This window comes from Harpia harpyja, chromosome 11, assembly GCF_026419915.1.
Source record: "Harpia harpyja isolate bHarHar1 chromosome 11, bHarHar1 primary haplotype, whole genome shotgun sequence".
Lineage (NCBI taxonomy): Eukaryota > Metazoa > Chordata > Aves > Accipitriformes > Accipitridae > Harpia > Harpia harpyja.
The window spans coordinates 69,163-84,571 of record NC_068950.1 but is presented as its reverse complement, the minus strand read 5'-3'; the positions used below and the strand labels follow the sequence as shown (position 1 = coordinate 84,571).

Genomic DNA, 15,409 nt, shown 5'->3' with positions numbered 1-15,409 from the left:
TGGTTGCCCTTTCTTCTGCCATGACGGTATGAGACAGATGGAAAGAATCCATAGTGGTCTGCAGGTACAAGGTACATCTATGATGTGTGTCTGCATTTTTCCAAAGGTACTTGCAGTATGGACTTTAACATTAAGAGTGTGCCAACTCTCCTACATTTTTTTTATATGAAATATTTTAACACAAATACTAAAAAGTTCTGTTCTGGAGCATGTTACACCTATGCAAAGTTTACTTCCCTCCGTTTATTTTCTCTTCCTGAAAGCATAATCTTCTGTTTCTGTGCATTTGCTAGTAAATGATACTGTGAAAATAATCTTGTACTAAAAGAAGCAAGAAACTGTTCGTAAGAGTTCAGCTGTTCAGAAGAAACAGACTTTGTTTTCATGATAAAAGCTTTATGCTTTTGCAGTCAATGAGTTTTTTAAAATATCTTATAGTACTCAAAAAGCTTAGTGAGATAATTAGCATCTGTACTAAAAGCAATCGAAGTCAAAGAAGAGATGTGGACAAAACAGGACAAATTGGTGTTGCATCCGTGTGTTTTCCAGGCTTTCCCAGGAAGCATTAGCAGCCTTGTAACTAGTGACAGTGAGTCCTAAGGTGTTTTTGATGAGTTACTGCTTCAATAATGTATTTTTTCCTTTAACCTACAGTGTGTAATTTTGACTTCAGTTGGAAAGAGATTTTTCCAAAATGGAAGTCTTTCTCACTCAAAGAAGTTTTGTTTTATGAACTTCCCATCAGAGTGGATCTTCAGAGGTGATCGCCTTGACAGTAGAAGTTATCAGTAACAAGACTTTTCACTCTCTTTAAAAAAAGAAAAAAAAAGTCAATTTCCTTCCAAAGACCCAAGCACAGCCCATCTTCCTAAAGTCGGTGGCATCGCTGGTCTTTGGTTTCTCAGCTGTAACAGTTGAGATAACGTGAAAATGTGTTGCTCTGCGTGCTTCAGTACAGCCAAAAGCATTAGGAAATCCGCCAGTCCTTTCTGGTAGTCTGAGGTATTGCAGCACTGGGGATTTTACAAATTGACTTGCATTACAAGTTACAGTTTAAACTGTAACTGCCGAATAGCTGTAGTATATAATTTATTAGGTGTGTGTAAACAGTTAGGTATTTTTCTAAACGTTTAGAAAGAAAGGCAACTGAATGTTATGGGGTTTTTTTCCTGATGTTTTGACGGAGTGCTCTGAAGTACTTTCTTTCTGTCTCACTTTCAATGGTGCGTTTCCCTGACAGTTCAGTAGCATCTCTCTTGGGCAGCGCAGCTGGCCAGGTGTCCCTCCTCATTATGTAACACACACAAAAACCCCTAGTCAAATTATAACTGTGTACTTTGGAGATAGATAATTTAATGGTATGAATTCAGAGCTGTGCAAGTTAAGGTAATGCAAAAGGAAAATCAAATACTTTTATAGTATAAGTATTTTTATTGGATATATATAAACGTGGGCACACCTTTTTAGTATAAAGTGAATTATTGAGATTTATTCTTTATTTTTCATTTTGCTTTTTGAAGTTTTCCACTTCACTTTCAGCTTTATTCACCAAACAAGCAAGATAAGCAGCAGCAGCGCAAGAGCTGTAGCTGTTGTGGTGGATCCATAAGCGTAGATTCTGATTGTGTACAACCTCGTCCCACAGCCTCCCAGGGTTATGTCCCTGCAGCAGTGCTGTAAGGAAGGGAGGAGACGTTTTCCAACACCGGCAAGAGTGTTTACTTGTATGCTAAGAAGGTGTTCAAAATCATATCAATTAGCCTAAATGCTGATTTTAAGTGTTCAAATCAGTCTTAACTTTTAAAGGAGGTGGTGTATTTCGAGCTGACCTGTTTACCTGGAATCCTCCTTTAGCTCAGCGACTCTTCTTGTGCACCCCCAGCCTCTGCTGGCAGGGCGGTATGAGAAGCTGGAAAGTCCTTGACTTAGTATGAACACTGCTTAGCAACAACTAAAGCATCGGTGTGTTGTTGTCCTGGTTTCAGCTGGGATAGAGTTAACTGTCTTCCTAGTAGCTGGTACAGTGCTATGTTTTGAGTTCAGTATGCGAAGAATGTTGATAACAGTGATGTTTTCAGTTGTTGCTCAGTAGTGTTTAGTCTAAAGTCAAGGATTTTTCAGCTTCTCATGCCCAGCCAGCGAGAAAAGCTGGAGGGGCACAAGAAGTTGGCACAGGACACAGCCAGGGCACCTGACCCAAACTGGCCAACGGGGTATTCCATACCATGTGACGTCCCATCTAGTATAGGAACTAGGAAGGGGGGGGGGGGGGGGAATCGCCGCTCGGGGGACTGGCTGGGTGTCGGTTGGCGGGTGGTGAGCAATTGCACTGTACATCATTTGTACATTCAATCCTTTCATTATTACTGTTGTCATTTTATTAGTGTTATCATTATTAGTTTCTTCTTTTCTGTTCTATTAAACCGTTCTTATCTCAACCCATGGGTTTTGCTTCTTTTCCCGATTTTCTCCCCCATCCACTGGGTGGGGTGGAGTGAGTGAGCGGCTGCGTGGTGTTTAGTTGCTGGCTGGGGTTAAACCACGACAGTTGTCAACATTATTCTCATCCTAAATCCAAAATGGCCCTGTACCAGCTACTCAGAAGAAAATTAACTTTATTCCAGCCGAAACCAGGACAACCCCAAACCCCCTGATTCTGGGTCTGCAACGGAAAAAAACAAACGAATTTGGGACTCCTGGGAAAGCCAAATCTGCCTGGATTTGTGCAGCTGGAAAGGAGAAAACCCACCCCATTTTCATGCACAAAAGCACAACCGAAAGATCACCCCTTTTTATGTTGTGGAAAAGCACTGAAACGCACCCAAAACTGAGTATTTTGAAAAAGCAGAAAACTCCCCAGTTTGGGGAAGATTGGGGGTGAAGCACAGGCAGTTTGAGGGGCACTGCTGGGGTTCCTCCCAGTGTGGATGATCTGGTGTGGATTCTCTGTTGCGGGTTAGCCCAGGTGAGTTACCTGCTGTGGATCATCCCGGGTGGACTCCCTGGGGTTGGTCATCCCCACCCGTGTCCCCCCATGCACCTTTGTACCCTCACCTACCCTCCCCCCGTGTGTGTTTCTCCCCCATATGCCCCCTGTTGCTCCAGCCCACCCCCTTCACCCACGCGAGTTTTTAACCCACGCGAGTTGTTTCCCCCCGCATCCCCTGCTCTCCTATCTCCTGCCCCCCCCTCCCTCCTTTCCTTCCTCCGTATTCCACACCACCGCCCCCCATCATCCATCAGGCTCCAGACCCCTGGCATGCTGCCTGCACCCCATTCTCTGTCATTTTTTTTTCTTCTTTTCCTTACAAGTTGTTGTTGTTGTTGTTTCTTTTTAATGATTCAACTGTTTTTGTTTCAAGCCACAAGTTTTCCCACTTCCGCCCTTCCGATTGTCTCCCCGTCCCACTGGGGGCGGGGGAGCGAGTGAGCGGTCGCGTGGGGCTTCGTTGCCGGCTGGCGTTAAACCACGACACGAGGTGAGTTGGAAGCCCTGCCTGGCTAATGCTGGAGGCTCTCTGTGTTCCTCCTGCCGTCTTGACGGGCCGTCCTTGTTCTTCATTGCCGCTTTATAGCGAGCGCCTCTTGCTCCGTAAGCAGCAGTACTCGGGCCGTGCAGGTACTGCGCGTTGCAGGCAGCAAAGGGCAATTGTGACGCTTGCTGGCGGGAGCGGCAAGGAGTGCGGAGCCACGCTCCTGTAGGGAGCAAAGATGGAACCTTGAGGGCTCTACGGTCATCTGCTGAGGACATCTAATATCCCGACGCGCCTCTTTTGCTTTCCCTGCTTCCCGTCTAATTACTTTGCACGCCGGAGGGCAGGGCGGTAAGTAACACCGTGGAGCGTCTCTTCGATAAGAGACGAGCCCCGCACAAGAAGCCTTGCGTGCGTGCAGGATTAGGAGAGCAGAGTTGTGATAGCACAGAGGTGAGGAAAGGTGCGCCCACCCCAACAGAGCCCCAGGATCGCCAGGGTATCGCTCACTTGCAGGTCGGCCGCTCGCATTTGGTCCGCTGGGACGCGCCGTTTCCTGCTGAACAGAGCTGCCCCTCTGGCACGAAGCAGCTTTGGGTCTCTCGTGGCCTGCCTTCAGGCTGTCACCTGAACCAGGCGTTATTTTTTTTTTTTTTTTTAAATCTCTCGCCAGCATCTGTTGACTGGCTGCTGTCCCTCCCACAACCGTGATGCCACATGCAGATGGATACAGCAGTCCCTGGGGCTTGGTCCAGGGCAACCCCCCCTGCCCCCTGGCGTTTGCAGGTTCCCTGTGCTGCTTCTCCTCTCTAGATGATGGGGTGGGGGGGCAGGGACAGAAGCGACCGCCCGAATTGTCTGTTGTTTGCGCTTGACTGCTGTAAAGGCTCCAGCCACTCGGGTGCTTTTTGGAACGGAGGCAATGAAGAGGACTGCCCGGGCTGCGAGTGGGGAAAAGGCAGGGAAACGTAAGCCCTGTGGCCCCAGTAAGTAGTTGCCGCCTGTGGCTGGTCTCTACTGGGCTGAGCTGTCAGTGGTGTCTCATCCAGCTGATGCTCAGAAGAGGATCGTTGCGGGGGTGCTGCTGCCCGGCGAGCAAAGGTGGGAACTGGCGTTCGGGAGGCGCGCTTGCGCGGTGGCGCGTGTGGCTGGGCCTCCGCTGTTGCCTGGTAACGGAGGCTGTACGGCAGGTGTGGAGGTGCGCATGCGCGCTGCTCCTTTTACGGCGCTCGCCGCTGTTGCCTAGCAACCGAGATGCTGTACGGCAGCTCGGAGGCGCGCATGCGCGCTGCTCCTCTTATGGCGCTTGCCGCTGTTGCCTAGCAACCGTAGCGCGACAAGACGCCTCTGCAAGCGCGCATGCGCGGTGCCGGGCTTTACGGCGCTCGTGCTGTTGCCTAACAACCGAGATGCTGTACGGCAGCTCGGAGGCGCGCATGCGCGCTGCTACTTTTACAGCGCTCGCCGCTGTTGCCTAGCAGCCGTAGCGCGACACGACGCCTGTGCAACCGCGCATGCGCGGTGCCGGGCTTTACGGCGCTCGTGCTGTTGCCTAGCAACCGAGATGCTGTACGGCAGCTCGGAGGCGCGCATGCGCGCTGCTACTTTTACGGTGCTCGCCGCTGTTGCCTAGCAACCGTAGCGCGACACGACGCCTCTGCAACCGCGCATGCGCGGTGCCGGGCTTTACGGCGCTCGTGCTGTAGCCTAGCAACCGAGATGCTGTACGGCAGCTCGGAGGCGCGCATGCGCGGTGCGCGTTTTACGGCGCTCGCCGCTGTTGCCTAGCAGCCGTAGCGCGACACGACGCCTCTGCAACCGCGCATGCGCGGTGGCGCGGTTTACGGCGCTCCTGCTGTTGCCTAGCAACCGAGATGCTGTACGGCAGCTCGGAAACCGCGCATGCGCGTTGCGCCTTTTGCGGCGCTCGCCGCTGTTGCCTAGCAACCGTAGCGCGACACGACGCCTCGGCAACCGCGCATGCGCGGTGCCGGGCTTTACGGCGCTCGTGCTGTTGCCTAGCAACCGAGATGCTGTACGGCAGCTCGGAGGCGCGCATGCGCGGTGCGCGTTTTTACGGCGCTCGCCGCTGTTGCCCAGCAACCGTAGCGCGACACGACGCCTCTGCAACCGCGCATGCGCGGTGGCGCGGTTTACGGCGCTCCTGCTGTTGCCTAGCAACCGAGATGCTGTACGGCAGCTCGGAAACCGCGCATGCGCGTTGCGCCTTTTGCGGCGCTCGCCGCTGTTGCCTAGCAGCCGTAGCGCGACACGACGCCTGTGCAACCGCGCATGCGCGGTGCCGGGCTTTACGGCGCTCGTGCTGTTGCCTAGCAACCGAGATGCTGTACGGCAGCTCGGAGGCGCGCATGCGCGGTGCGCGTTTTTACGGCGCTCGCCGCTGTTGCCCAGCAACCGTAGCGCGACACGACGCCTCTGCAACCGCGCATGCGCGGTGGCGCGGTTTACGGCGCTCCTGCTGTTGCCTAGCAACCGAGATGCTGTACGGCAGCTCGGAAACCGCGCATGCGCGTTGCGCCTTTTGCGGCGCTCGCCGCTGTTGCCTAGCAACCGTAGCGCGACGCGACGCCTCGGCAACCGCGCATGCGCGGTGCCGGGCTTTACGGCGCTCGTGCTGTTGCCTAGCAACCGAGATGCTGTACGGCAGCTCGGAGGCGCGCATGCGCGGTGCGCGTTTTTACGGCGCTCGCCGCTGTTGCCCAGCAACCGTAGCGCGACACGACGCCTCTGCAACCGCGCATGCGCGGTGGCGCGGTTTACGGCGCTCCTGCTGTTGCCTAGCAACCGAGATGCTGTACGGCAGCTCGGAAACCGCGCATGCGCGTTGCGCCTTTTGCGGCGTTCGACGCTGTTGCCTAGGAACCGTAGCGCGACACCACGTCTCAGCAACCGCGCATGCGCGGTGGGGCGGTGTACGGCGCTCCTCCTGTTGCCTAGCAACCAGAAGGCGGTCCTGGCGTTCGGGAGCCGCGCATGCGCGGTGGCGCGTTGTGCCGCCCTCCTGCTGTTGCCTGGCAACCAGAACGCGGCACAGTAGCTCAGGATCCGCGCATGCGCGCTGCCGGCGCGTGTCGCCGCCGCTCTCTTCCGCCACCTCCTGACCAATGTTCGGTACTGCCGCTGGGGAGCCGCGCTGGCGCCTCGTGCCAAGCGCTTGCCGCTGCCACCCTGCGACCAACGTTCGGTACTGCAGCTCGGAGGCTGCGAGTGCGCGGGGCTGCCCCCGTCCCGCACGTGCCGTCCGAAGGTAACGGCAATGCGGCGCCGGCGGGAGGTGCCGCCGCGCTCGTTGCTTCCTCCCGGTAAGGAAACGCCGCTGGAAAGGAAAGCTTGCATGGGCTGTCTCTGCCTGGCCTCCCTCTCCGCGCGGCGCGGGAGCACAAAGGGACAGGCAGGGCACTTACCGGCTGTGGGCAGGAGCTGCTGCGGCTGAAGATGGAGAGGCCAGAGAAAGGTAGAGAAGAAGAAATGGAAGGCCGGCCGGCCGCCCGGCCGGCAGCTGCCTCCTGCTGCAGGCAAGAGAGAGCCTGCCTCTCCGCGTGTGGAAGGATCCCTCTTCGTAGTCCACAACAGGTCAGACCGCCAGGGTGCACCGCAGGGTCCGTGTGCAGCACCGACGGTGCGGTACGGCCGCGTGGCGTGCGGGCGAGCGAGGCTCCGTGCCTAGGAAGCCTCGTCTTGCAAGACCTGTGAGACACGTGTTCTCCTAGGGGGAGGACGGCCGTGCAGCCGGAGTTACGGAAGAGGAGGGGAGCGGGAGAGGAGCCGAAAGAAGCGTCTGAACTGGCAAAGTCTCCTGGCAGCGCCAAGAAACAGAGCTGTGGTGAGCCCCGGGCCCTCGGGGCCCTGTCTCTCTCTCCCCTCTTCTGCGTTCTGGTCCCTCCCTGCCCCTCCCCTGGCCCACTCTCTTTCCCACAGCGCTGCTTTTTTTTTTTTCCTTTCCTCCCTTGTACCTCTGATACTGAAAAGCCGGTCCAAGAAACTCTCTAAGGCTCATTTTGGAGTTTTAGAAAGCAGGCATTCTTCATTGCAGCGCTGGATGCACGGGGGATAGTTCCACCTAGCGTGCGTGCCACAGTTTAGCACAAACAGGTCATATAGACTAATTGCATATGAATCAGATTAGTATACGTATACATAAAAACGATGGCAACTGATTATCATAGCACTGCCTACATCCGATCACGTGCAATGAAGGATCCATTTGAGACGAAGGGCTGCTTTTGCGACCACCAACCCATTTGAAGTTCTTGCTGGCTGTCCTTGAAGTCTTTATTCTTGTCCTTGGTTCTCTGATCTTGAAGCTTAACGCAGTTTCAATCGCATGCGGTCAGTTTCAGCATTGTTCTCATCTAGTCATAAGAGCAAAGAACTGCAAAACTTAGGAGTACCTACCTCTGCTAGTTAATTGCTTGGCTATACTTTTGTCTATTGTTTCAATCATCGTGTTAGTGTAAGATTTCTAATAATTATTTACTAAATCTCACTTTTACAGTCACCTAGCAGCAAACCAGTTTCCACGGCTGGCACAAAATATTAAAACCACCCAAAAATATTTAGACGTGCCATACAGAATGTATGGAAATATGCTATCAGAGGTGTCCCAGGGGCAGGGGGAGCGTGGGGGGGGCCCCGAGCCCCGGAGCGGACCCGCTGGCAGGACTCGTTAGGCGCGCGACTGACCGAACGGACACCGGCCGGCCGGCCCCGTTGCCCTCCGGGCTGCGTTTGCGCTCCCCTTGCACGGGGCGAGGGGCCGTGAGGGAGCCCAGGGGAGGAGGAGGTGAGGCGCTGGGGGGGGTCGGGCCATGCCCCCCCTGTTCCTGCTGGGCTCCAGCTGTTGCAAATATTCTGGTAAAGAAATCAAAATTTAATCACATAGAAGAGTTAGGTTTGATTAAGAAGTAAAATTGTGAAGCGTAACATATAGGATTGTTACGTCTGAAACGTAGCCATAGAAACTTTAGGAACTGCGTTACGTGTGACTATCGGAACCTTAATATTGTTAAGGTTGGAAATAGCTAACCCTAGAAACCTCACCAGGAAGTTACAGGTTTTTCTATGTTCCGTTTCAAGAAACGAAGGAAACCGTCGTGGATGCCAGTTTGCTGCTTGGAAACCCCCTTACCCTTCCCATCTTGATTTGAGTATCGAAGATTGCAGTCAGTAGAGCTAAGTGTAACTGACCAATGATTGTTTTTAAATAAGAATATTGATAAGGTTATATAATCAAAGGACCAATCCTTAGAAAGGTTAAATTTAAGAACGAGCATAGTATGCCTTTTTATGGAAAGAGCTTACGTAACAATGACCTGACAGAAAAAGTCTGTAAAAACTGACGGATTTTGATACTAAGTGGGACACGCCTTTGGAGGAGCGATCCCCCGTGTCCCCAGCGCTGCGATAAACGAAGTGCCCGCTTCTTAACTTCACGTTGGTGTTAAGGAGTTCTATTCCGGATTTCGATAACGGTTTTGGCGACCCAGACGGGACCTTGCGAGTGAGACCGGATGAGATCGAGTGTCGATCAAACTCCGGCCGGCGCCGAGGTATTCTCGGGGAGAACCATCGCCCTCAACTCACAAAGCTCCTCGCGGCGTTCCCTGGAAAAAAGGTAAGGCGCTGCTGCTTTGGAATTTGTTTGGAAAGCCTGCCCGTGAGGCGCGGCGAAAGCTTCGCAGGGTTGGGGCTTGGAGGGTACCCGTTTGCAGTGGAAGCCTAGGCGTCTGCCCCTAAGTCGTAAGCGAAAGCTATTGCTGGGTTGGACTTTGTGTATTATTTGGGACAACTGTCATTTGCGTTTGTTTGGTATTTGGGATTTGAATGTATATAAGTATAATGGCATTAGCAAAATTGTTTAAGAATAAGAGTGCAGGAAATAGAACTGCTGATGAAAAGATACCAAAAACATCACCGTTGGGATGTTTGTTGGCACACTGGGGTGAATTGCAGGAAAAATGGGAAACAAACAGAACTTTGAGTTATAATACTATATTGCAATTACTGTTGTTTTGTAGGAGAGAGAGTAAATGGAATGAAGCGCCATATGTAGATTTGTTCTTTTTAAGTGAACGTAGCTGACGGGGACCGGAGGGGAGTCTCCCAGCAGAAGCTCTGGTTACAGCTAAACTGGGAGAACAGAAAATTGAATTTGAATTGATGCTAGAGTCACCTTTTCAGTTTTAAATACCTTAGAGGGAGAGTTAAGTTTTGAAGAAATTGGTGGTGTTGGTGCAACAAGTGAACGAGAAACTAGACCCTTCTTTAAATCTTTAACAATGAAATTAGGAAAGCAATGGGTCACTCAGCAGTTTTTGTATGTGCCAAATTCTCCTAAACTCCTGTTAAGGGGAGATCTACTGGAGAACTTAGAGGCAGAAATTAAATTAAAAAATGGAGAGATTAAAATTTTAATTCCAGAAACTAAATGTATCGAAGCAGTGGCTTTGTTGTTACAGGATGGTTACCGAAAGCAGAAGATCATACCAGTCAAAGTATAATGCTGTAATTCCAATCGTCTGGACTGGGAAGTTCCCGGTAAATCCAAAAAGCAGAACCTGTGAGACTTGATGTAATGCCAGGATCGAATCCGCTAAGAATTAAGCCATACCCCCTAAAACTGGAAAGCCGGAAAGGGTTAGTATTGATAATACAAAAATTTTTAAGATATCAATTGTTAACAGAATGTGAATCCAAATATAACACCCCGACCTTGCCTGTTAAAAGGCTAATGAAAAAGATTATAGATTAGTTCAACACCTCAGAGCAATAAATCAAATAGTACAAGATATTCATCCGGTAGTAGCAAATCCTTATACTTTGTTAACAACCCTAACAGAGAAACGAGAACGGTTCACAGTGTTAGACTGAAAAGATGCCTTTTTCTGTATTCCCTTGGATCCCAACAGTCAAGAGCTTTTTGCTTTTGAATGGGAAAATCCTGAGACTGGGAGAAAAAGACAATATACACGGACAGTCTTGCCTCAAGGCTTTAAGAATAGTCTTACCATTTTTGGAAATCCATTGGCACGAGAATTAGAGCTTTGGAAGAAAGAAAATAATCAAGAAATCTTGTTGAAATGTATGGATGATCTGTTAATTGTAGCTGAGATGGAAGAACAATGCACAAAGTTAACTATTAACTTTTTGAACTCTTTGGGAATCAGTGGATAGCGAGTGTCAAAAGAAAAAACCCAAATAACCCAGAAAGAAGAAACTTATTTGAGTTTTAAAATCCTAAAAGGACAGAGACAATTAGGAACTGAGAGCAAAGAGGCAATTTGTCGTCTCTCCGAACCTAAGACTAACAAATTAATGACGAGCATTTCCGGGAATGGTTGCGTGGTGTCACCTGTAGATTATCAGTTGTGGCTTGCTGGTCCGACCTTTATAGGAGCAGCTCAAAACCTCAGACAATGGATTGGACTGATGAGACAAGGGGAGTCAAAAGAATCTCAGTAGACATAATAAAGGGGGATGAGAGATGATGTTTAGCGCTTACATTGTTGAAATTAGCTGAGGCAAAGACAGTCTTTGATAAGAAGAGCTGGTCCCAAGGACCAGCCAATGAGGTAGAGACAGCTCCTGATAAGAAGCAGGAGCAGGCCCCAAGAGCCAGCTAAGACCGGTCTTGCGGCTTGGGTGAATACCAAGAAATCACTGAGCCTGCGCAAGAAAAAAGGTTACTAGCGGTGACGAAGAGGAGTCATCTCTCTTCATCTCTGCGACCACCAGACGACCACCATAAAGAGGCACTGCGCAAGCGCAGTTGAGAGGAGACTATGGAAATGACCTCTCGGAGCTAATTTTAATATGAAGCGGGGATAGGTCATGCATATGTATAGGCGTATTGTGAATATGTAACACTTGACTGTATAAACTTGAGACAAACTGCCGAGTCGGGTGCGCACGACTTTGGTGGGACTACCCCCCGTGCTGCCCAGCGCCGAATGAACATACCTACTTTACAATCTCACTGACTGTGGAGTCTGTTTTCCGCACGTCACTGATGCCGAGAAAGCTACTTTCAAAGAATTGAAACAGGCTGTAATAGGGGTGCCAGCCCTAGGCCTGCCAGATCTCACAAAGACATTTGAACTTTTCACTCGCGAAAGAAGAGGTATAGCTCTGGGCATCCTGGCCCAATATTTAGGGCCAAGTGGGCGAGCTGTGGCCTACTTCTCGAAGCGATTAGATCATGTGAGTCTGGGATGCTCTGGTCGTCTGAGAGCCGTCGCTGCAACTGTGCTACTGATCCAGGAAGCTCGTAAGTTCACCTGAGGACAAAGGATCGCTGTACGTTTCCCATACGATAACTGTTGCGCTAAAACAGCAAGGGGGGCATTGGTTATCCCCTAGCAGAATGCTGAAATACCGAGTGGTGTTGCTGGAACAAGATGATGTTTACTTAAGAACTACTACCACCGTTAACCCTGTTGCGTTTTCAACAACCGGTCAAGTTAAAGGAGAACTGGAACGTGACTGCTTGCAGACAATCGAAAGAGTTTACCCCAGCTGACTGGATCTCTGAGATGTGCCGCTAGAAGAAACAGACTGGGAACTCTATACCGACGGAAGCGGTTTCATCTGTGAAGGAAAACGTTTATCGAGATAGACAATAACAACCGAGGAGGTAATTGCGTTGCAAACTTTGCCTTCGATGATATCTGCCCAAAAGGCTGAATTGAGAGCTCTTATTCGAGCTCTGGAACTAAGTCAAGGAAAGCGAGTCAACATTTGGACAGACTCAAAGTACGCTTTTGGAGTAGTACGTGCGCATGGAGCGATATGGAGAGAGAGAGGACTGTTATCTGCACAAGGAACCACCATTCAGCATGCAGAACAAATACCGAAATTGTTAGAAACCGTTCAAAAACCAACAGCAGTCACGATAACGCGCTGTAAAGCGCATCAGTTAGGTAAGACTGTTCCTAACGCAGGTAACCGACTGGCTGATAAAGCTGCTAAAGAGGCTGCAGAAAAAGGCATCCTAGCGCTAGTTCCAGAGAAAAGTATAAAATTGCCTAAAGAAACTCCAAATTATAATGAAAAAGATGGAAGAATTAATTGTTAGATTGCAGGCTAACAAAATGAAACAGGACAGGCTGTAATACCGACAGGTCAAATAATAGTCCTGCCCACAATAATAAGAGAAATTGCCCGAGCTGAACATAACAAAGGCTATCGGGGAACAGAAAGTAAAATATGACAAAGATTGTTTAAACAATTATAAGCGGATGTGAAATTTATATATAAAATGATCCCCAAATCAGTAATAAGATTATCTTTGGAATTATTAAATAAGGAAATTTTTTAGGGGAATACTAGCAAATTGATTTTATAGAATTGCCTTGAAAAGAAGGATCTATCCTAGTTTTAGTTGATATCTTTACTGGGTGGCCCGAGGCTTTCCCTTGTTGCCCCAACAAAGCAAGAGAAGTAGTTAAAGTCTTGCTCAAAGAGATAATACCAAAATCTGGGGTGCCTGTAAGAATGTCATCTGACAATGGCCCTCATTTTATAGCAAAGATGATGAGACAGGTTCAGCAAAATATCATCTATAGATTGAGACTATCACACCCCATATAGACCACAAGCAAGGGGGGGCGGGGGGGGGGGGAGAAAGAGAATGAACTATACCCTTAAGCAACAGTTGAGTAAAATTTGTCAGGAAACCTCACTCACTCACATGGGTTAAAGCCTTACCCATGGCTCTATTAAGAATCAGAGTATAGCCAGAAGAGAAAGAAAATTTAAGTCATTATGCAATGTTACATGAAAGACCGTATCAAGAGACCTATGTTCTGAGTATCTTGAGTGGCTTTGGAGATATGTTTTTAAAAGGTGTTATGATTTCTTTAAGAAATTCTTTTCAAGAACTTCGTCAGTATGTCTCCGCAGCTGGACCCTTAGAATTGGACGTAGCAGCGCATCCCTTCCGACCAGGAGATTGAATATATATAAAATCACTGAGAAGTGGAAAGGACCGTATCGAGTCATTTTAAGAACACTTACAGCAGTAAAGGTCTGGGAGAAGAACCTTGGCTTCATTATTCAAGACTAAAGAAAGCACCAACAGGAAATTGGAAGTCTAAAGAAACTGGCCCTTTGAAACTGAAAACCTGTAAGTAAGTTTCACGTTATCTATTTGGGAAAATAATTGTGTAAAGTTTATAATATTGGGGTTGCTATTAGGAATAGTCAAGGGCAGTAATCTTTTTGTGTGTTATAGGGTTTAAGTATTTTTTTTGAGGGGTTCTAAACACAAGATAAACAAAATGAAACAATTATTGTTTGAGCTATTAATCTTGATATTAACCGTTTCTGTAATTTTGATTAAAAAAAAAAAAAATTCTAGTTTTGGAATTGATTCAAAGTTTTGTAAAGACACAAAATTTAACCTCGATAACAGCCTGCCTTCCGATTCCAAAGTCAGATGAAAATCTAGTTCCGTGGAGAATACTGACATTGAATTTAACCAAAACTTGAGAAAAGACGCAGAACAATGAGAATCATTTTAGCAAATTAAATTGGATGGATTTAAAAGGCAATTATTTTTTTAAATTTGAAAGAAGGAATTATAGCATTTTGAATTATAACATTACCAAACCATCCACCTCACGGACAAAAGAATTAATTTATCGCCCTTCGGGAGAGACTTGTACAAACACCCCTTGGGGCTGTCAGCTGGCAAAACCGTAGAGACAAGTGCGAAAAGGAACTTGGGATCCTATTTAAAATATAAAACGATGTTTGGAATTTACTGGAGTTCCAGGATCCTTGTTAGATCCACCCAGAGTCAGGACCATCTATGGAAATTTAGATTGGTTTAGACAAAGAGAGAAAAATCACACATCCTAAAGAGAAGGGTATGAAAGTTTAGACTTGCAACTCCTCTGACCCCAAAATCCAAAGACTTTCTCTAGTAGCTAAAGCTCTAAGATGGGGGATGTATTTGTAGAAAGTAGAATAATATTTTAAATGATCCTGGGTCCCCTCTTAATAATGGAAAAAAATTAGCTTGGAATTGACTGTATTAAAGGACAGGTGAAAAGTTTAGGGTTAACTGTTTGGGTGACTAGTGATGATATACGATCCACTCACCTTTTCCTGAAGGACAAAAGCAAATAATGGACTTTAGACTTAATAACTCTATCCTCTCTCTGGAAGAAATCTCCCTTGTGGCCTCGACGGTGGACCTGGGTAAATCGAAAAGATGATACCTGGCAATTGCCAAGTCTTAGAACTAAAATAAGACGGGTATTAAAAACTGTATTTTTACCCCAGTGAACAGCTCATCAAGAGTCATCTTACTTTGACATCTTTCATTCCATAAACGAAGCGCCTGCTTCTGAACTTCCCATGGGTGTTGTGGAGTTTTATTCGGCATTTCGGTACCACAGCTGCGGGCCGGGGCTGGAGGAGCCCCAGGTGCGGGCAGTGAGGCTGATGGCGACGGCCCCTCCCTGGAAAGGGGGGGCTGCCGGGGGAGGGGCCGCGGTGGGGCCGGTGGGAGCCCAGGCAGGAGCGGAGCGGAGCAGAGCAGAGCGGTGGCCGGGCTGCGGCTGCCCCTCAGAAGGTGAGCGGGCCCGGGCGCCCCTCGGACCGCGAACGTCCCAGGCGGGGGTGGCCCGGGGGAGGTGGGGGCCGCCTGTGCCGAGGCCAGGGCGGGGGCGGGGCCCTGGGGGCTCCCGGGGGGCCGGGAGCACGTGGGCCGGGGGGGGCCCGGGCCCCGTGGCGGAGCTTGCGCAATCGCCCGGCGGGTCCTGGGGAAAGCCCCGAGGAGGACGGCGGGGTCCGTGCCGGACGCGCGGAGCGGCAGCGGGGCGGGGCCGCGCCGTGCCGGAGCCGGCGGCGGGGACTGTCCGGAACCGGCGGCGGGAGCGCGCCGGAACTGCCCGGAGCGGCGCTGGGTG

General features: G+C 49.6%; 1 long non-coding RNA gene across 1 annotated transcript; it reads right to left on the bottom strand.

Annotated features, from left to right (window-relative positions):
• Positions 1 to 9,927: 9,927 nt before the first annotated feature.
• LOC128148029 (uncharacterized) lies at positions 9,928 to 14,756 on the bottom strand. Its single transcript, XR_008237161.1, has 3 exons — positions 14,598 to 14,756; positions 14,258 to 14,302; positions 9,928 to 10,051 (listed from the first exon to the last, which is right to left on the bottom strand). It is a non-coding gene; the product is annotated as an uncharacterized LOC128148029 (long non-coding RNA).
• Positions 14,757 to 15,409: the final 653 nt, after the last annotated feature.